Source organism: Heteronotia binoei, chromosome 14, assembly GCF_032191835.1.
Source record: "Heteronotia binoei isolate CCM8104 ecotype False Entrance Well chromosome 14, APGP_CSIRO_Hbin_v1, whole genome shotgun sequence".
Lineage (NCBI taxonomy): Eukaryota > Metazoa > Chordata > Lepidosauria > Squamata > Gekkonidae > Heteronotia > Heteronotia binoei.
In genome coordinates this window covers 21,589,177-21,612,489 of record NC_083236.1, presented here as the reverse complement: position 1 = coordinate 21,612,489, position 23,313 = coordinate 21,589,177, and positions in this window count along the sequence as shown.

Sequence of the window (23,313 nt, the reverse complement as noted above, 5' to 3'; positions counted from 1 at the left end):
GGGAGTTTTTCCTTTAAAAAACAAAAATCTTGGAATGAAGATCATCCCTGATGAAAATCATATTGTGATTCCATTTTGTTGCATGAAAAGGTTGAAGACAAGAAAGTTGAAGGAATACTTTTCCTGCTGCCTTTCGAAAGGGGCGAGGGAGACCTTTTCTTTCTTTCTTTCTTATTCTCCCTGCCTGCTGAATTATTCAAACTGTCATTGGTGAAGCCAAGAACATTAGCATGCATCAGACATGCTGTTTGTCTGTTTGCTAACATTCTTCATTCAAGACTTGTTAACTGCCAGACAAGCTTAACACGCTTCTCTCTCTCTCCCCCCCCCTCTTTCTTTTTTTCACTCTCCCTCCTGCGCTGTGTTTTTCCTTCTCTCTCATGCCACCCCTCTCAGCCTCTCCTATTGTTATTGCTGGGAGCTGGCAGCCAGGGGGGTAGTGGTGGCAGCCAAGGGGGAAGCATGTGGCTCAGAAGCTGCAGCCCCTTGTTGCTAGGTAAGGACCGCCTTCCCATATTCTCTAGGCCTGCATGCACTTGCGAAATCAAGAAATGCCACAGAGCTCATGGGAGGGTTTTCCATCTGCTTTCACAGGAGACCGCAGAGAGCTGCAAGGTGAACGTGCTGGCATCCTCTCTCTTTTCCTCCGGCTGGATTCTCGGTTTTTTGGACTAGGTAAGCGTCTTATGCATTTGCTTGGACCTTTTGTATGATCATGTATCCACAAGAGACTGAATGAGCAGAATAATGATCAAGTGGGAAAATAAAGTTCTGGAAACTCAGATATTAGTGGATCGTCCTTGGACTATTTTGTTAGTCCATATAACCCATGCTGTAGCCATCAGCCTGTCAAGGTTTGGGGCAGGCTTGTTAAAAATTATTGCTATTAAGTTATAGGTGCAGTATTGTTGATTTTTTTATTCATTTTCACTCCTTTCTCAGAACTGGTTTCATACCAGCAAGCTTTCATTTCTTGAATGCGAATGAAGGTTGACTGGATGGTTATTTTTGAAAGTAAATATGCTCTCCGGTTTATGTTGTTCCTACCGTCACTGATTTTGGTATAGTTTGTTCTTGGAAGGGTTCTTTCTCTTAGTGGTTTCCCTCTCCTTTCAAGATCTGGGTGCATTTTTATTTTTGCATGTATAAAACTAATACAAATTATTATATACCCTTTTAGTATAATGACATTTTACACAGGTATGAGACAAACTCCAGTTGTGTGGTTCATGTTCTGACTTTTATTTGATGTTGGTTTCTCATCACTGGCTTATGGAACTTTAAGCCCTCTTCTGTGTTTTTAGATGCGAGTAAAACAGACAATGAACGGGATGGTTATATAGAAGCATGTGCTTCGATAACTTTAATCCATAAAGATAGACTTTCCCAAGAATTGCAGCAGTATACGTCAGCGCATATACACTGTGTATTATTTGATGAGTAAAAGGATAGGCACAAATCTTAAATGCTAAGCATTACTAATGTTTAATATTCTAATTCTAAGTTTTACGTCACTTTGGGGATGATAATTTTTTTTTAAAAAAACTTCCAAAGTACCTGCACTATGTTACCATTCCTATTTAAACGTTATATGTATATCTTTTTAATTACACATAAGAGCACGTACATAGACATAACTTTTTTTCATTGAAGAGTAATGTATACATCAAAACAACATGTGGATGTTGATGCTCTTTTGATGAACTTGACAGTCAGCCAGTTTGGCAAGCTCTCAGCATATGAATATATTCTGTGCTTAAGCTAAACCCATAATATCCACAGTATTATTTATGTCCTATTTGTTTTATGTAGATAGATAGGTATAGAAATATGTAAAAATAGATAAGATATACATAGATACAGTTTTATGTAAATATAGATATAACAGAGAAAAGAAAGTCTTCTTGCTGAGCGTTTGTAGACAAACCCTTTATTTTGTATACTCTTTTACGACATGGGAGATTTAAGTTTAGTTGATAAACCCCGTGTCAGTCTGTGGTGTATCTACTTTTGTATCCATTGAGCTTAAGTTTAAAAAAAATTAAGTGGGTTTGTGAAATTTAGACTCAGAACGTATTTTCTAGTTTGTTCAGAGACGCTTTTAAACAGACGGTAGCCAATTCAGGGATAGTATCTAATTTGCTGCCAAACTGTTTATCGGCAACATACTTTAACATGTAAATCACAATTCTTGGAATAAAGCATCATCTCTCTTAGCTGATGGTTTGGTGACTTGTTGAGACCCAGAAGGCACAGCGTGTTGAAAGAAATGCTAATATTAGTTTCATGAGAGCATGTTTCGGTAGGCCTTCAGTGTCCAGAATACGTTTGTGTATTTCTCGTATATGTGTGTGTATATGATATTATTGAACCTGCCCCATTTTTAGCATGTGTAGTATCAACATATTGTAGTGAAATTACGTAATATAAAATATGTTGCCTACGTCCAGGATTTTTTTTAATGTTGCTTTTTTTGTTGTTATAAAAGTGCACTGTTTTGTTGTATTCAACATTATTTTTGTAAAAATTGCCTTTAAGAGCATAACTAAAAGAATGATTTTAAAATTAATGATTGGAATTTTGTGGGTACAGTAGACACTATATCTGCTGAGAAACAGTGTTGTATATCGCATGCAACTGTTGAAACACAACGGCATGAATGGAGAAAAAAATGGATATTTCCTTATACACCTTTTAAATATAGTATGCCTTTGTTAAAGAAAGCTGGGCTTCTAAGCTACAGCCATGGAAGTCCGTTGGAGTGAAGGACAGTCATTTGTGTGTACCGTATTTTTTATTTGAAGTGTGCAAGTTATTAAGTTAGAAATTACGATAATTACCTTCATATGTGCATTTTGTATGTGTTATAGAATTTAATTGAATTTTTTAAAAATTAAGTTGGGTCTAGAACATGCCTCTAATAATTTAGGAGTTTGCCTCCTCTAGCATAGAACCTTTTCCTTTTCAGAGTTTCAGTGAAAAAATAAGTGCTATACAAAAAGACGTTGCTTCGCTCATGCAATCTATTAGCGTCGCAGTGTTTTTATGTCTCAAATACTGATTGGGAAGGGATGTAATATTATAAAGTTTATTCTAGCCCGGTAAATAAAATAAAGGTGGCGACCAGTGTTCCCTCTAAGCTGAGTTAGTGTGAGCTAGCTCACAGTTTTTTAGCCTCTGGCTCACATATTTTTGTCTTAGCTCAGGAAAAATAGCCCCAGAGTAAACCAATTTATGCAGTAGCTTACAACTTTAATGCCAGTAGCTCACAAAACAGAATTTTTGCTCACAAGACTTAGAGGGAGTATTGGTGGCAACCCTTCGCATATTTACAAGTACAGTATAGTCTCATTGAACTAAGTAGATTTACTTACCTGGGTGTAGAATTGCTATCAAGCACTCCAATCTGGTGAAATGCAATAGGGATTGTGCACAAAAAGACCCCCCTTTTTTTAAAAAAGCAACTATCCTGCCAATCAGCTTTTTGATGGAGATGGTAGAGAGCGAAATCTGTCTAGGCTTTTGCTTCTTATTGAACAGCAGATCATAAAGATTTTAGCTTTTTAAAAAAGGGTTCCATATGCATAGCCTCAGTGGCTGCATGTCCAAGGTGAACAGGCACGCATGACCAGATTCTGCATCTGCAGGTCCCTGTCGATTTAGGGGTATGATCAGATTTAGGGGTATGCTTGCACATGCGAAGTGCTTGTAACTGATTCAGAGCAAAACCAGAGGGTTTTTTTTAAAGCATAGCATGCAAACACTGGAACGTGCAACTAACACAAAATAAAAGCCCCGCAGTGATCACTTAATTGAAATGGAGAACCCCAAAACAAATACCATTTATTAAGACTAATCAGAACTGCACGACGCAGTGAAATACAGCGATTATGGCTGGATAAGGATGTAGACCAGAATGGATGCATCAGGGACCTTCCTTCTCTGATCGCTACTGACAAGTAACATTTCCTGTTATGCTCAGTTTTAATATGACTACAGTTAAAAATGCAGTAATATTGTCAGACAAAGAAAAAAAGACAAGGTTGGGATGAGTCTGTCTTTTAGAATTTTTCTGCTAATAGTGTGCACTTTGTCTTTACATATGTACGAACATAAAATAATATAAAACCAAGATTTTCCTCCACGCGATGTGATAATCCATGATTTCTTCCTGTTATTTCACTTAAACTATATTAGTAGAAAACAAAGGGACATTTTAAAATAGTGAATGCTTTTATTCTCTTTAGTCATATTTTCTTGCAAAAATAGTTGCAGCGGCCTAGCGGAGTCTTTTTCTTGACAGCCACCGAAATTTTGGTGTGCTCCATATTTACTCCATAGGATTCTTGCTATCAGGGAAGCATGTTGTCAGAAAATTACAGCAGCTTGGTATGTTGCCCTGTCTTCATTTTTCTAGAGGCTGGAAAGCTTCTTTTCACTGCAGGAAGGATATGGGTAGTGGGTTCGTGGAGATTCTAGGTCCAGATCAGTTTTGTAATGCAGCCATTTGCCAACCTGTGGGCACTGACCCAGAATTGACTTGGGAAGCCTGTGAAAGTGATCCTAGGTTTTTGCAGTTTCACTGAAGTGTGTGCAGTCTTGTTGGGGGGGATTGGGTCACCATACCAAAAAAAGCTCTTGGGAACCATTGTAGTAGTGGATCATATGCTATGCTGTATATAGGAAATGGGGGCTGGAAAGAGGAATGAGGGTTAGGGAGGGTGTGCTGCCTGTTTGAACAAAGTCTATGTGGACATTGCGCAGAAATACAATGGGGAGGAGGGACATTTAGGGGAGGGACGGTGGCTCAGTGGTAGAGCATCTGCTTGGGAAGCAGAAGGTCCCAGGTTCAATCCCCGGCATCTCCAAAAAAGGGTCCAGGCAAATAGGTGTGAAAACCTCAGCTTGAGACCCTGGAGAGCCACTGCCAGTCTGAGAAGACAATACTGACTTTGATGGACCAAGGGTCTGATTCAGTATAAGGCAGCTTCATATGTTCATATGTTCACAGCCCCTCATGTCAATAATGCTTAAAAAGGCATCTTGTTTTTGGTCTGATGTGGCTATACCTAATCAATCCAACCTCTCTGTTTTTATTTACTGTTTTGAATTCTGATTATGAAGTTGGATGTCAAATTTCCATATATTTTAGCTGGAAGTATGGATTAAAGCTGACATTGCAAGCATATAAGACATAGATAAAAAACGAAGAGAAAAAGGGCCCTGGGTTTTTAACCATATAAGTTTATTTACTAATTATGTATGCTAATGTGCAAACTGCCGATTAAAATAACACGAGCTTCTCAAAGAGGATGTAATACCATGAATAGGAGCATTTATACCTCTGTAGATGCTCAAAGGTAGATGATAGCGAAGGCCAGAAAAAGCCACAACTGCAAGATTCAGTCTTGAAGAATGGCTGCCTACGGTCTTTTGTGACTCTTCTGTCTCTGCAAGCACAAAATCAAACCAGTGGACAACAATCCCTCCCAGCTTTTAGGCAAATCAAAAGCTACTTCAATATACGCAACTGGGAAACGCTCAAATTATTATTGTGCTTGGCCAGCTTCATGTGCTAGCATTTTAGAATAATAACGTTAAGTGAGCACAAGGCATTTAAAGCCGTTAAACTGCCTGGGCCTTGCCTGTGATTCTCATACTTCTCAGCCAAACCTCCTCACTTTATTAGATCTTCTAAGCAAGGCTCTCCTTTGCTTGCTATGCCCTTTGGTGGCTGCAAGTGGTGGGATTTTTTTTGCCTGTTGTGGTGTCGCACCTATTGAACCCCCTCCAGTGGGAGGTTTGTCTGGTCCATTCTATGGTTGCCTTTCAAAAGATGGCGGTGAAGGCATTTGGAGAAACATATCACCTTTGAATCATGCTGTGTTATAGGTAATTGTCACGATTTTTTTAAAAAAACACTGGTTGATATTGTTTTAATTTGAAGAAAAATCTTGTTTAGTGAGGAAGATAGCGTTTAAATGAAACAATTTGCATTCATTTATAGACACTCTTTTTATCCCCTTCTTATTCATCTTGGTAAAATTCTGTTTTTAATCCATGGCTGTGTTGGAAGAATTTGAGTCAAATCAGGGTGGCCTTCCCTCTGTGTAGACATCAGGGATTATATGCAGGAGAGACAGCTGTGGTTGGCTCCCTTTATAGCTTAATTTGAAAAGAAATGTTATATAAAAGGAATGTTTTCAGACTAGTCCTGTTATTATTTTGTTCTGTACCTCGTACACTGTTGGGCAATTACCATGCACTTTCTTCCTGTTGAATTCAGAGAAACTAGCCCATTGCAGACAGAACCTGGGATTTTGTCTTCATCCTAGATAAGATCCTTATACAGACTAGTGAACTAAACAGTGGGCCAGAAAGAAACACCTGCGTATGACCTTGTGAATGAATGATGGAGGAAGGGAAATCGCTTTAACTTAATTTTGTTTGGTTCAGTTGCAAGTACTTAGCCAGTACTTGCAACCGAGAGCCAGTTTGGTGTAGTGGTTAAGTGTGTGGACTCTTATCTGGGAGAACCGGGTTTGATTCCCCACTCCTCCACTTGCACCTGCTGGAATGGCCTTGGGTCAGCCATAGCTCTGGCAGAGGTTGTCCTTGAAAGGGCAGCTGCTGTGAGAGCCCTCTCCAGCCCCACCCACCTCACAGGGTGTCTGTTGTGGGGGAGGAAGGTAAAGGAGATTGTGAGCCGCTCTGAGACTCTTCGGAGTGGAGGGCGGGATATAAATCCAATATCTTCGTCTTCATCATCTTCTTAGCCATGATTAAAACAAACCATATGTGTGTATTTTCTTCAAACTACGGTTTCTCACCCTGGTTGGCAGTCAGTCCTTAACCTTGGTTTTGTGTATTCAGATGTAATATTTAACCATTATTTTTAAAAACCTGTGTATAGTGCTGTATTACTGATGCTTTAAGTTATAGGTTTTCCACAAGATCAATACTGCCTGATTCAAGCTCATAAATCCTCTTGGGGTTCTCATTAAAACAGCTCCTCCTTACTGGTCTAACAAAGGAGTTTAGAAATGTTCTTTGGCGAACGAGGGTGCAGTTTTCACAGTTAAGACACATGAGGGGGGGGACAGCGGTGGAGGCTTGAAAACGCTTAAAATGTTGCAGAAAGCATCTTCATTGCCAAGGCAGCTGGGCCAGCATTTTCTCTTTCAGCACGGAGCAGCGGTTTCAGTGCCTTCCTTTGGAAGTCAGCATGGCAGAGCTGAGTGCTGCTTTGGTTGCTGCACTTTACTGAGAAGGCAGGCAATGAAACTGCCTCAGTGCAGCACATGAAGACAGAGAGAGTTAACTTGGTTCTCTCAGCAGTGCTTGATCGGATTGGCAGGGAGATGGTGTGACATCATCGCGTTCACCGTGGCTGGGATTACATTGTGATAGAAAAGGAAGCCCTAAAAGGGAAGAAAATGGCGCTGTTGCTGCAGCAGCTCAGGTTGTAAACGCCACCCCCCCCCCCCTCTGAAGCTAGAATTTCAGGCGTTGTGTGGCTGCCTTTCAAAATCATACTTTTTCACCTGAACGTATTCGGAACCAGATTTTGCCCTGACCTGAATAGCTAGAGCTTGGAAGCTAAGCGGGGCCAGCCCTGGCTAGTATTTGGAAGGGTGACCTCCAAGGAATACCAGGGTCGTACGATGCAGAAGCAGGCAATGGAAGTCACCTCTGAACATCCTTTTGCCTTCAAGCCCCACTAGGGGTCACTAGAAGTCAGCTTGACTAAATGGCAGGGATGGGGGGAATTTGGAACCAGATTTTGGCACATAGCCAGTTTTTGGATGCATATGATCCTGAGGATATGGTATATACCAGAATACTACCATCTATCTACATGACACCTAATAGAGCAATACAGAGCATTAGGTACTAAAATGAAGCTGAACCGTCTATGTAAGAAAATTTATAGCACCGTTTTTAAGTTTTAAATTATGAATTGTTTATATGCATTTGATTTTATAATCATAAAGTATTGTTATTGTTGTATTATGCTTGTGAGCCGCCCAGAGTCTGTATGTGGAGTGGGCGGCATACAAATTTAAAGTAAATTTAAAAAATAAAAAAAAATACAGGCTTGGAAAGGCCGTGACGAAGATGACTCAGTCTATCCTGATCTTAGAAGCGAAACAAGGTTGGCCCTGGTTAGTATTGGGATGGGAGACCACCAAAGAATTTCAGAGTCACGAAGCAGAGGAAGGTAATGGCAGCCCACCTCTGTTAGTCTCTTGCCTTGAAAACCATACCGGTGGCCATAAGTTGGGGGTGACTTGATGATATGATATGATATAAACATAAGTACACATGCTCTGAAAACATGAAATTGTGCCCTTCTTGTGGCTCAGGAATTTAGAACAGGAACTGCAAGTTGTGCTTCAGAAAGATGCTGTACAGTGTTGTCCCCAGCTTGGCGTCTTATTTTCTGTCAGATAGTTGTAAGTGGTTTTGTCCCTGACATGGATGGCCCAGGCTAGGCCAATCTCGTCAGATTTCAGAAGCTAAACAAGGTTGATTGACCCTGGCCTGTGTTTGGATTGGAGACCTCCAAAGGATACCAGGGTCGTGTTGTGAAGATAGCAGTGGCATGCCACATCTGAACGTCTCTTGCCTTGAAAACCCTACAGGGTCTCCGTAAGTCATCTGTGACTTGACAGCACATTCCACCAGGAGGTTTTGTAAACCTTTATTGAATTATTAGGTTTCCTTTTGGAATAACACTTTATTTATTTGCTGCACATTTTTGTCGGATAAAATGCAAGTATTTCAGCCGCAATTTAAAGCCTGCTTTATAAAATACTTATTTATAAAAGAGAGTGTGTTCCACTTTGCAGGCCTCATTTTTTGTTAAGAGAGAGAGTACATCACACTACATTATATTGGCTGAGGGCATTATTTTTTTAGTAGTGCTACCAGTTTTATTTCCATCTCAGTCTTCAGCATACTTAATATGGAAGTTGGGCCAACCGATTTCAAGGAAGTTCACTTACAAATTCAAGAGATGGTTTGCTGTGTCTGTGCTCCTCTTCTTGCCCTGCAAGCACATGGAATTCCCTTATAGTTGATCCCTGTGAAGGACAGATAGATTTCCATTCTTTAAACAGCGAGAATGTATGCAAGCAGAGATAAAGAGGCTGGAAGATTAGTTCTTTTCTAGTCTTGTTACTCTTCTAGATTAGAATGCTCAGCACAGTTAAGTCATAAACATTAGTAGGACTTTTGTAGCTATGATTGGCACTGCATCCCTTATGCATTAGTCTTTTTCCTTAACCTCTGATTAGTAGGATTTTTTTGAAGCTAATTTTGAGGTGAAATTAAACACCAAACTGTTTTATTTTGCACAATAATGAAAGGAAGTGCTTACGGAAAGAATATTTGTGTCATACATACAAGACAAACCAGTTTGCGTTTATACTTTAAATTAGGTATTACCAGGGCTTTCTTTGAGCAGAAACGCACAGGAATCCAGTCCCGGCTGGCTTGGCATCAGGGTGTGTGGCTTGATATGCAAATGAGTTCTTACTGGGCTTTTCCTACAAAAAAGCCCTCTGTGAAATAACGGAGATGTCAGGGGGTATGGCCTAATGTGCAAATGAGTTTGTGCTGGGCTTTTTCTACCAAAAAAGCCCTGGGTCTTACGTATTTTGAAAGGTTGCCTTTGGATTTCCCCCTCCCCCCCAAACCTCCCAATATTTTTTTGAGTGCAGTGGCTAATTTCGTAAGAAAAGAATGTGTAATACATAATTAAAAATATGAAATACAGATGCATTTATCATGAGTTAAAGCTCTGGATGTGCATAATTCTAGCTTCTCTTGCAGAGCATAAATTATAAATGATATAAACAATAATCCCATGAATTTATGATTAATTATTTCTGGTAAGTAACTTCTGCTTCACAGAAGTTGTAGATTAAAGTGCAAAGTAAACTTCTCAGATTCATTCAGTTCCTGGAGCAACGTCTCAGCATGCATAAAATGCATGATTGTCTAAAATTTTCATCATTTCTGTAGTGGCATTGATGTGAACATTGCGCCTTCAGAAGCATCCTATAATACTACAGTCATTTGAGACTCAGATATAGGACATACTCTTTTTTTCCATATCTATTTTCAATAAATGCCACCACATTTCAGGGCCTTTATTTTGGAGGTCGTTGTAGAAGAAAACGTGAAAGCAGCGTCACCCCAGAGTTGAAAACAACTGGTGCTGATACAGAGGACCTTTCCTTTTTCCTGTAGAAGTCTATGACAGTTCAGTCTCTGATCAAAAACTCTAGTTGATTCTACCCATTGAATCTATTTTGGCTGTAGAACTAGGAGTTGTTATAAACCAAGGACTAAGCCACAGATTTATGGAGCAAATATGTTGGTACATGGAGGTCAGTGTGGTTTCTTGCATGGATTTGGTTATATATGATAGCACACTGCAGCTTATTGCCCATAGCTCAGACGAAGGGTTGTTTCCTTAGGACACCTCTAGAGTGCTTTTGTGACTGTCGTTTGTTGGTGGTTGATTCATTATCACGTGTCTTTTTCTGCTGTCCAAAACACGCTGCAGCCAGGGAAAAATTCCTCATAAAGCGGCTTTCAAAATATTTGACCACTTCAGATGTTCATAAATTGAGGTTATTTTTAAGTAACTGCAGCAAGTGTTGCACAATTGATGTATTCAGCCTTGTTGTTATTTCCAGTTCCTAAATGTTTTGGGGTTTTTTTGTTTATGGCCTATAGCTGTTAAGCCTAAGTAAAGTACAATACTTGCCTGGAGCTATGTTATCGATGTTTGATCACCATGACTTTTGACTAAATGTAAACCAAAAACATTCCATAAATGAGTTTATGTTTTGGACGATAATGCATCTACATTTATTATAATATGAAAACTGTTTTGTTAGCCAGCTCTGTGACCTAATCTAAGCCCTGTCTCTGAATGGCTTAAGATACCATTGCTGGTCGGTGCTGTTGTAACATGGAGATATGCTAGCGTGATTCAGATATGTTGGTTTATCTGCAGATGCACCAATGCCAAGCATGCGTAAAATTGTGCAGTGCCAGTGATGTAGTGGGAGAGCAGTAGGGATCTGAGCCCTTTTAGTAGCATAACGCTATGCCAGCAACAGCCCTAGTATAAAAGGAACAATTCCTATGAAAGTCATGTGAAGTAAAAATGCTATTTCAGCCATGTCTTGTACTTCGTTGTACTTTAACATGCAAGTTAAGCCAACATGCAAGTTAAGTCAACCCGGCACTATATAAATCCCAACCAAGGTTTGACAGGATTGTACTTCTCATAGAACCCACATCAGCAAACATTGTGTGTGGGGAGGTGTTCAAGGAAAAGAACACTTCACCCAGACAGCCAAAGAAACATAGAACCATAGCTGTGGAAGGGACCCAAAGGGTCATCTAGTCCAGCCCCATGCACAATGCAGGGAATTCACAGCTACTTCCCTCCTCCAGTGACTCCTGCTCTATGACTAGGATTCCTGGGCCAATCTGGCCTGGAGGAAAATTCCTTCCTGACCCCAAAGTGTCAATCGGCATTACCCTGGGCACATAAGAAAGGGCTACAAGAGCCGAGCACTGGCTGATCCCTTCCTGCCCTCCCTCTCGCTGTCTGCCTGAATTCATAGTGAGTCATGGGATCTGCATTGCTGTCAAATGGCCACCTATCCTCTGCATGAAAACCTCCAAAGAAGGGAGAGCCCACCACGTCCCGGGGAAGCTTGTTCCAATGAGGAACTACTCTGTCAGGAAGTTCTTCCCTATATTTTGCCAAAAACGCTTTTTATTTAATTTCAAAGAGAAGAGTGAATGCTGTTGTAGCACATTTATAACACTGCTCTTCTTAGATACTTTACAGGTTTTCAACCTTAGGACATAAACACCAAACCGGGATTTTCATTCTTCAAACTGGAGACTCAAAGACAGTTTTTCCAGACAGGTAAGAAAGGGAAGGGAAACTGTTGCCTCAGACTCTGACTGTTGCAATTGTTTCTCCCCTCTACATACACACCTGTACTTGCTCTGTGCATTGTTGAGAGAGCCCATTTTCTTCAACAGCTACAAATAGTAAGCATGCCTGATACAGAAGCAGCATACCACTCTACAGTCAGCACAGACAGCACAATGGCAGTCCCTAGTTGACTTCCAGCAGTTCTTCTGTAGACTTTGCTCCTGCAGGCCAAATGCTTCTGGTACCTCTTGCCTTCCCAGATTAGAGCCCATGGAGCAATCCCAGTGGAATGTGGATCGGGTAAGTCTTGATTCAGTGGCTACACTGTGGCTCCCCCAACAGGAGCATCCCATCTTGTGGAAACCCCTAAGGGGGACGGTGAGCCGAGGGAAATGCGAGAGCTCCATGTGCAGAGTACCACTGAATATGACTCATGAGTGCCCTTGTGTCTCTCTTGGCTCTTTGCAGGCCAGGGCGGACCCCTTTCACAGATCAATGGCAGTCACATGTCAAGCCTACAATATGACCAACAGCTGCAGCCATTGGGATGCATCTGGCTGTTCTCCTGTAGGCTGCCTTCTTTGTTGTTCTGGCCTGCTGCCTGCACCACTGCAAGCTGTTTAACTGGTAGTTGTTTGACCTGCACATTTGCCCCACCTCAAGGGCATGTAGTGATGGAATCACTCTACTTGTGAGTTAATGTGGCTTTCAAGGGCACAGGAGCCTTGCTGGATCAAAAAGACCTTTGAAACTGCAGTTGGCACAGCATGCAGCAACCCAGTTACTTTCCAGAGCAAGGTGGAGTATATGTATTAAACCCATCCTGCAGTCACTCTGTACCAGATTCAAGCCTAGGGCCTTCATGGCCTTGGACCCACATATCTTGCAGGACTGCCACTCCTACCATGCTGTACCATAACAGCTTTGTTCACCTGAGTCAACGTTCTGAAGGTGCCACCCTGCAATTGCGTGGGATCGATAGCTGCCCCTACATGTACATTTTTATCATGGCTTTCTCCTTGTACAGCGGTCTGTCTGAGGAAGCTGGGAAGACCCCCACACTTCTGCCTTTCTGCAAGTTATATAAAACAAGGTTGTTCAAAAAGGCATTTTTATAAAGAGAATAGGACTGTAGTATAACGGAGTGGTTCAGGATGATGGTTCTTTGTAAAAGGAACAGGTGTAGTCTATTCTAAGGTGCATTGTATGTTTTATTCTGCTTTTCTTGCATTTCTTGTAGTTTCATTTTCTGCATTGCTTTTGATATGTCTGACTTCTTTTCCTTTTTTTGCACTGTTTTTCTAACATTGTTTATTGGGTATCTTTTGGTATCTGATTACGTTGTTTTATTTTGTCTGATCCATCTTGTAACTCAGTAAAAAAGGTGCAAAATTAGTAAAGTGGATAAGCCTCAATCATCTGCCTTGCTTTCAGAATGCCTGACACTGTTCAATGAATGGATTGTTTCACAAGTGAGTCTCTGACTAGAATTTGGTGGATAGAGATTGATCCCCACTCTCTTCTCCTGATTGACGTCAGCTTTCTTGCACAGAGTGGGAAGGAGCTGAAGGCATCCTGATTTGTATATGCAGTTGTGCTAAAGTCAGAGTGAGGCAAAAGTTCTTTGGGTTGTTTAGGCCTCTGATCCCTGCTAGGGTGTCTGATCCCTGCCAGGCAGCCTGCGCAACAAGGGTTGGGAGATGTGGAGTTCTGAGGTTGCTGTGATGGGTAGGAGTAGAACACAGTGGAGGGATGGAGGATTGGGGAGTTGGCAACCATAGCAGTTGGTGTGTGGTACAACCAGTCAATGTGAATGGCCCACCTCTAGTGACTAGGTTTGAAGGTACAAAACCTCAGCTGTGCCTGTGACTCCAGTCCCATCTGGTAACTAACCCATGCAGAGCCTGGAGATACTATCTTAGTGGATTTCCACCATGCTGTGTAGTTCTCCCTGTGAGCCATCGTGGAGTCACCAGACATGGTTTCTTTAGATGTGTAGCTTTGTTGCTTTCTGGGAAAAGGCTGGCGCTCCTTGGTGCCACACGCACACTTCAAGATGTGAACCTTGTGTAGAGGAAATCTTTGACATTTTGTCAAATGAATTGCGGAGCCATGCGAGTGATGTGATTGACCAGGGGTCCTGCTTTGTGTGTTCTCCTGGCAAAAGGAAACATGGTTGCACCAGGGGAATAAAACCTGTGGAGCTCCGTGGAGTAGGTTCTTACGAGGCATGTAATGGTCATGCCACGTTCACCTTCTGTGTGTGCTTTGTTTCCTTTCTTCCGTCCTTTGTTCTGCTCTTCACAAGGGTGATTGGGTGATGTTAGGGAAGCATGCCAGCATTCAAGTGTGTTGGTTGGCTGTTCCATGTACAGTTGTCACAGGAGTGACAACTTACCTCTCGGTGATCAGTTGGACGTGGCCGGATTACAACGGACTCCAGTGCAATAGTTGTTCTCATGGCACTTTGGAGCAGGGTCTTTCTTTTTAAATGCATGTTTCCTTTCTACTGAGCAAGTATAGGATACCAACTGGCAGTTTAGACCAAGTTCTGATGCCCAGGGCTTACAATTGAGCTGTACAAGACGTGAAATGTTCACCAGTAAAAAGAAAACGTGTTAAAAAAGGAAAGAGGTGCTGCCGTGTCAAGAATGAGGCAGGCATTTTCATAATCAACTCTCCAGTAGTTTACAGTACTGCTAAGGGCAGTTTTTGGATAGTACTTTTTATTTTTATTGCATAAAAAGACCTTTGTGTAGCTTACAATAAAAAATGAGTAATAAAGTGTCAGTAGAACTTCACTTTTAAATCGGGAGTGGGGGGACTTTGTATACAAAGACAGGAGACCCTACCTAGATCCCAGGCACAAAGATTTGGCAAAATAAAATTGTATGAAAATGGTTTGGCTCACCTGTGTTGGCCTATAAGACCAAATTGTTCAAACTTGCCTTCAGTGGTTAATGGGGAGGTGGCTGTTATTCTATAGAACCGACAATCTCACTGAACTAACATAATGGAAATCAGAAACCTGCCATCTTGGACTTTTAATGAATGGATTGATGATTGTAATATGCATGGAAACAGTTTTATTACATATTTTATTATTAATTTTATTTATTTATTTAGAATTTATATCCCGCCCTTCCGACAAGTGGCTCAGGGCGGCTTCCAACAATTGATCAGACATAAAAATTAAACAATATTTAAACATGTAAACAATTAAACATTTAAAAAAGATAAAACCTTAAACATTAATAAATATTCCAAATATATAAGAAGAAATCTGGCAAGCTACATTGAGTTCTTATCTTAGCTAGGTGTAAGCTAGCTGGAAGAGGGTCGTCTTACAGGCCCTGCGGAACTGAACATATTTTATGTTTGTTTTTAACTGTTGTTAGCCACCCTGAGCCCATTAGAGGAGGGTGGGATATAAATATGATAAAATAAATGAATGAATTGTTGCTTTGTTGACTAGATCTTTGAAGCAATGGGCTGCATTTGGGACCAAGCACTACTTTGGTGTTTAGGCCTTCTTGTGGTATTTTTATCTTAGGCTGGGTACACACAGACAGTTCAGTGCACACCAGAAGTGTCCCAAACTGGGCCGCCCCAAATGGGGTGAACTAATCCGTCAGACACTCCTGTGTGAGGCACCCATATCTCATGTTTTGGCGTGGTCAGACGGTTGTTGTGCACCATCCCCTTAACTCAGTTTGGGTTTCTTTCTCTCACTTACATTTTTAAGTAGCCATGCACTCATGCACACATGCACTTTATGACAGTTTTTTTTTTTAAAGAATACCTGTGAGTGCCTAGAGCAGATTGGCGGGTTCACACCGCCAATCCATCTCGTTTGTGCACTCCCACATTTAGATGCCCAGAAAGATGGATGGAGTATGGCAGAAGAATTTTCTACCATTTCTCCAAGTGGTAGCTATTTGATCTATCTCAGAGACATCGGAGGATGGGGTGAGTGCTAGACCGGGACAGGCAGCAGCTAGCAGAAGTGTCTATTAGATTTTTGGGAGGGTGAGCTTTGTGTGTTCTCCTGGCAAACGGACTCCACTGTTCTGGGTCAGTATGCAGAAAGTAATCTACTGAATGGGTGACATCACTTCTGGGGTTGGCAGGGGGTGTGGCCTAATAGGCAAATGAGTTCCTGCTGGTCTTTTTTTACAAAAGAAGCCCTGTGTATGATATAGTGGTTTTAGAGTGTTGGACAATAAGGAGCTGTTAGACCTGGGTTCAAGGACTTCCATGAAGTTTGCTGGGTGATCTTGGGTCTCTTACATCCTCTCAGGCTAAACTAAACTATCCGACAGAGTTGTTTTGAGGGTAAAATGATGGAGAACCACAAACTAGATAGGATTCTCAAACATACATTTGAATGTAAAATTTTGTGAAATCTGAACCAGAGCCAAGTATGTAATGTGTAGAATGGTCCTCTAAAATGGACTCTTTGTTGATCCAGTAAAGGTAAAAGGTAAAGGTAGTCAGTCCCCTGTGCAAGCACCAGTCGTTTTCGACTCTGGGGTGATGTTGCTTTCACAACATTTTCACGGCAGACTTTTCACAGGGTGGTTCGCCATTGCCTTCCCCGGTCATTACACTTTTCCCCTAGCAAGCTGGGTACTCCGACCTCGGAAGGATGGAAGGCTGAGTCAGCCTCGAGCCGGCTACCTGAACCAGCTTCCGCTGAGATCGAACTCAGGTCGTGAGCAGAGGGCTCCGACTGCAGTATTGCAGCTTTACCACTCTGCACCACGGGGCTCTTGTTGATCCAGCAGTTGTGCAAATGAAACGTTAGGCAGGGTTGACAGGTTTCCTGAACCTCAGACTCTTGAGATTCATAGGCAAAGCCTGACTTTTCAGAGATAACATCTGGCAGACCAGTGAGGTTGGGGGTAGACGAGAAGAAGAGGAGAAGTGGCTTACAATCTCCTTCCTTTCCTCTCCCCACAACAGACACCCTGTGAGGCAGGTGGGGTTGAGAGAGCTCAGAGAGAGCTAAGACTGACCAAGGTCACCCGGCTGGCTTCAAGTGGAGGAGGAGTGGGGAATCAAACCTGGTTCTCCAGATTAGAGTCCGCTGCTCTTAACCGCTACACCAAACTGGCTCTGGTGGTCTCAGGAAAAGCCTGCTGCCTTGGGAAAGGGTGGTGTCAAGCCAAGCAAAAAACCTGTAGGGATTCCACAGTAACCTCACATTTTTATTCTACTTTGGGATGTCCTTGAAGACAGTTCAGAAACTCTAGTGGATACAAAATATCAGAACCAACTTGCTGGCAGGAGTAAACTTGGGTTCACATTAATCCAATTCTAACTCTGGTTGCCAAATAGCCCAGTATTTATGTTACATTGTACAGTGATGAGTCCATGCAACACTTGTATGGCTGAGTGTGCAGTTTTAACACCACATTTATCCAAGTTCTTACCCTTGATTTTATTTTTAAACTGAACATGTGTTGGCTTTTTCTTTCAAACAGATGTATGTGTGCACACTTTAATGTGTGAATGCTTCCAGGGTCATTTGAAAATATTGGTTCTTGCCTTTCAAGCCTTTCATGATCTAAAACCCATGTAACTTTGAAGAGCTGAGTCCTATCTCTCCCTAGATATACCCATATAGTAGCATGCTCTCATGTGCTGAGATGTGTACAGTGGCAGCTTGTTTATGATCTTTGGAGTCCACTGCCCTCCTCTGCCCAAAGGTCTTCTGCCCCATCAGATAATTCTGCCCTTTCCCCCCAGAACTACCTCCTAGAATACCTGCATGATGTTACCTGCATCCCATGAAGCCCCTGGCATAACCCCTTAGTCCCCTACTGAAGCTGAGCCCTAAACACTTGTCTGTGGGATGAATGCAGATTGTTTAGTAGTTCCTTTGTGCTTCTTTTCTCTCCTGTCCTCAAATTCAGTAAAACGCACACTCTCCTTGAAATCAGTTGAACTTAAATATACTTTACATTGCTGGATTCATCATGAATTATTCTTTTTATTGCCTGTGTTTAAAAGTCACGTTAGCAAATTATTTTGTGAATTTTTGAAAACCATAAGGAATGCCTGATCAAAAATATCTGTTAGTCACAAGCACAAAAATATTTGCAAAACTTGGAACCATTGGGATTTTCCAGGAGTCAGGAAGAAAAAAAATTAAGTTCAGCCATTGGTTGCTGCATATGTTTTAAGTGCTGTCATGTTGCGGCCAATTTATTGCAATCCTATGAATTAATGTTCTCCAAAACATCCTATTAACAGCCTGGCTCATGTCCTCCAAACTACTGCAAACTATTGATTGCTCGACTTCATTTTTAGGATACCTCTGGGTGCTTGGATTGTTGGGTGCTTGGATTTGTGCATGCCTGCATATATTACATACAGGATATATCATAGTGCAGTTCATTGCATCTCTTCAGTCCACATTATTGAACATTAATTTCCACTGATTTCATTGGATCTTGCTTCCACAGGAAAAATGAGGTCCCTAAGCATAAAGACTGGAGGTTGCTTTTTTTTTTTTTTTGCTAATAGCTTTTTCTTGCTTTTCTCTGTAGCAATAATTCTCTCTTTGCTAAATCAATCGATAACTGAAGTGAAATGAAATAATACAGAATGAGTTACATCTGCATTATGAACTGTTTGGATTGTGGCCAGTTTCTCTGACTCTTAAGAGCCCTGTGCTCTTCCTGTCTGTATAGTACAGCCAGTCCATTTCAGGGAGGGAGGGGGAGGAGTGATCTATGTGATCTGCTAAATGCACATGTAGTTTTCTTTCTTTCATTGAGTTTACAACACTGGAATCAATTCAGAGGAGACCTAGAGTTGAGCCAAATTGTGGGGGTGCGTTTTGCAAATATTTTCAGCAGCGATGTATAGCACGCAACCCAGCCCTCTGTGTACCCCCTCCCTCTCTTACGTTTCATGGATTGTATCAAAATAGATGACTGTTGTCAGCAACAACACCCATGCCGCTTTCCCCCTTAGGGAGCTGTAGACTGGAGGTTTTTCCTGTATGTGCCGCAGAGCACCTTTTGAACATTGCTGTAGTTTGTGTGACAAGATGCTCAACTTACAAATTCTTGCTTCAACAGTTATATTCCTGGTTTATACTATAAATGGAAAGGATGCATACAAGGTACTAATCCTGGAATGATAAATTTTACATCTAAACAGATGTACTTTGAAGTTGGGCACTTCAACCCAACTTCAGTTTAAAGTTATTCTTAGTAACAGGCTGTTGCTCAGCGGTGTAGCTTCGGTTTCGCATGCAGAAGGTCCCAGGTTCAGTCACGGCATCTCCAATGAAATGCCTGTGCCTGAGACTCAGGAGTGATGCTGCCTTGATGGACCGATGGTCTGATTTTGTATGAGGGAGCTCTGTGTGTGTTTCTAAATTGGTATGTTTAGAATCCCAGCCATACGTATGTTGCAGAATATCTTGAAAAGGGATGAGTTTGGATGTTCGGCTGGAATTTAGCTTTTTTTGCTGGGGTGCAGACAGGATTGATAGCACGGAAACTGTGGTGAAAAACTGCCCTTTACTAACTTTATATAGTCCAGGATGGGTTGCCGTGTTAGTCTTTCTGTAGCAGTAGAAAAGAGCAAGAGTCCCATAAAAAGGTAAAGGTAGTCCCCTGTGCAAGCACCAGTCGTTTTCGACTCTGGGGTGATGTTGCTTTCACAGCATTTTCATGGCACATTTTTTATGGGGTGGTTTGCTATTGCCTTCCCCAGTCATCTACGCTTTCCCCCCAGCAAGCTGGGTACTCATTTTACCGACCTTGGAAGGATGAAAGACTGAGTTAACCTGGAGCCGGCTACCTGAACCAGCTTCCGCTGGGATTGAACTCAGGTCGTGAGCAGAGGGCTCCGACTGCAGTACTGCAGCTTTACCACTCTGCGCCACGGAGAGCCCCATAGTGCTTTAAAAATTTGTAGCAGGGTATGACCTTATCTGAAGAAGTCAGCAGTGTCTCACAAAAGCACATACCACCCTGTCACAAATTTTGTTAGTCTAAGGTCCCACTGGACTCTTGTGCTTTTCTATTTTACAGGCCAATGCTGTTTTAGACTAAACGCAAAATATGGTAGGCTTGCAGTAGTTATGAGGCTTTGCCTTCTTTCTTTTTCTAAATTTATAATATAAATGGTATTTTCTGAAATGAAATATTGCTAATATGTCCAGCTCACTAGTTCTACTCAGCATGGTAGTTGTGTTTTTTTTTAAAGGATTGGCTGTAATACTCTGAACAATTAGCATTTGAAAAAACCTGCACTATCAGTTTTCTTGCATAATTCATTAAAGTGCCATTTTAAAATCAGTTTTCCTCTGCATCTGTACAAAATTCTGACAGCTTAATCACAAAACAAATTCAGAAACAAATAAGCACTGTCTTTTATACAGGGGCTCTAAATCCCTAGTAATTGATACCAGACCTTGGTAAAAGGGAAGCCTGCAGTTAAGATCGCCAATGCGTACTGTTCTACAGCTATCCACAGAAAGAAAAAAGAGACTGTCTTCCCTGTGACCTTATCTAATCACATGGGCCTACAAGGTATTACTTGTTAATTCAATAAGTTATTCTGGTGGAAGTTTCAAACTCTTCTTCCCTGGAACTTTCATAGAAGGGTTCCGTCTCAGATTTAAAAGTCAAATCACAGAGAGATAAAGCAGACAAGAAGAGGATTCTTAATCACTGTATAAATAAACATTAGAAATAGTGAGCTCTGTCTTGATACTACTCAGAACATAGTATGAGCTAAATGCCGTAAATACACAATTTAACAGAGATGTCATTAAAACAGTTTGTTGCTTTGTTCTTGAGGCCAAGCTAAAAAGGATAATTTTGGAAATGTGAGAAACCTGAAAGGCACTTTAATATACCTTTCAGCTTAAATATAGTTTAATTTATTGTTAGTTAATTGGATTTAATAGTATGTCCTGTAAGGGGCTTGTGCTGCATAGCAATATATTATTCTGTCCTGTGTCAGGTCATATTAAGCTAGCTAGACTAAAAGCTTCTTGCATTGTTTCCAGAGGATGCAGAGTCTTGGCTTTGGCAAGTCTCTAGAGGAAGAGGATTTCAAAGCTGAAATCTAGCCACCGTGAATGTCCTTCTGTGTACCTTGCAGACCTGATCTGGCATTGTAATGGTATGTTTAAGAAGACTGAGACCGATTTCCCACTCACCTTGTTTCGGTCTCGTTGCTCCTTTTCCCTGCGGGGCTGCTGGTGGATTTTACACAAGCTGCCCCAGCTGGCGAGTTGTCCTGCCCCTTTTCAAGTTCACTCTGCGGCAGACAGAAACCGCTTTTCAGAGGATCCTGCCTGCTGCTGAAGAGAGGCGGAGCAACTCACTGGTCCGGGGCAGTTTGTGCGAAATCCAGCAGCAGCCCTGTGAAGAAGAGGAGAGTGAGAGCAGCGTAAGTTTAGTGGGAAATCAGTATGACTTTAAAAGTTGTATTGAGGCAGAATAGTTCAGATTTTCTAATATGTTTTGCTGAGGTGGCAGTTTGCTAATAAAGTGGGTGGGTGCACTTCCTTTCATAGATCAGCATAACGTGGTACTCAGTGATACGCCAGACTTCACTTTCAGAATGCTGAGCCAGATCTCAAAGCAGTTACATGACCTATATTTTAGCCCTATATAGTTCCCTTCCATTTGCTCTGAGTATCTTTCTCCTCTCCTTCTGCTGTTTTCTGTAAAATATAGTTTTGTGAGCCAAACATGGATGGATTCATATTTAAGAATTTTTTATCTTTTAAAGCTACTGCCTGTAAACTTAACATACAGATGGACAGGTTAGGGCCTGGAATCTCTCTTTAAAGTTTTTAACGGTTTTTTGTATGCTGGAGTCTGAATTTCTGTTTTTTTTTCATCCGTGTAAGATTGTTGCTTGATGCCAAAAGGAGAAGAGGCTTGTTTTTTACCTAACCAGTTGTTTCTCAGGGGGAGAAAAATACATATTAACAATGTATTTTGCACAGCTGGAGAAGAAGGAAAGGGAATGGAATTGTTTCCAAAATTGACACATCTGCATATGGAATTGTAGTAAAATTGTGTGTGGGGGGGAATAGATTCAAAATTGGTTTATAAAGAAGGGTGTTGATTTTTCCCCCTTTTAAGCATAAGCAGCCAGAGAAAATCTGATGTAACTCACTGTTGGATGCTTGGGAGTCACATGTTTACAACCAAGAGCTAAGAATTCCTGCATTCTTGGGACTGATCTTTTGATGTTCTTGTAGCAATTCCGTGTACCCTTAATTCTTTGTATTATTTCCCTTTTTAAATGGGTAAATAGATATGCAAAAATACAGTGCACAACATAGGTTCTCTAATGAGCTGGTTCAGCATTAGCCAAATACATATGTGGCAGTGGATTCTTTGTGTGCCTTTTCCTTTCACTTCACTCACTCCATAGGCTGAAAGGAGTGGAGCTTTAACATTGACTCCTCCTTCCCTACTGGAAACATTTTATCTTGGTCTTGTTGAGCTTTTTGTTTGCTCACCTGTGTTGGAGTAGCTATGGCAGGGAGAGTCCCACTCTCTCCACTTGGAATTGGAAGTATCAGGAGCTCTGGAATGGTTGAAGTAAGGGCTATGCATTTGGGCTGAGCTGGCCCTTTTAGCTTGTGTTCCTGCGATGGTGTGGAAAATAATGGTGGTAGGGGGAACATTCAGTTTCAGAGATGTGCACTGAGATGGACCAGGTTCGCTTTCTATCCAGTCTCTGCCCTTCTTTAGAGACTCAAGAAGCCTTTCACTTTGACTTTGAAATTGTGTAATATCAGCCTTATAAGGAATCAGATCTTTTTAATGCATGGTGTGTTGGTGGAGGAGAAAGCTGTCCTGGCATGTTTGACTGAGGCCAGGTTAACACCAACCAATTATTCTTCATCAACCCTGAATGTGATTGGCAGTTGCTACAATTCTTTGAGTTTTTTTCCTTTTGCAAATTCCTGTTTTGAACTATCGCCTGCTTTGATTGATGCTGGGTCCCAAGGACAGACTGAGTTTACCAATAGCTACCCTTTTTGAACTAGCAGAGGTGATTTCAGTATTCATGTGGAGAAGGCCATCTCTCATGTTCAAGATTTATCAGCTATCTCTCCCGTGTTGTAGTGAATCCTATGTGTGAGAAGGATTCCATGCTGAATTTTGTGTTCTTGGCAGGTTTCTGGTATACTGAAAAGTGGGGAGCATGGTGCCATGGTGATTTTTTTTTTTTTTTTGCACAAGACCTCTTGCAAAATCATTTGGGTAATCTGTCCCCATAGTCTTGGTTTCTGGATTCTGCTCAAGCTCTTAACAGTAGTCTCTTGAATACTTTGTTCCTTG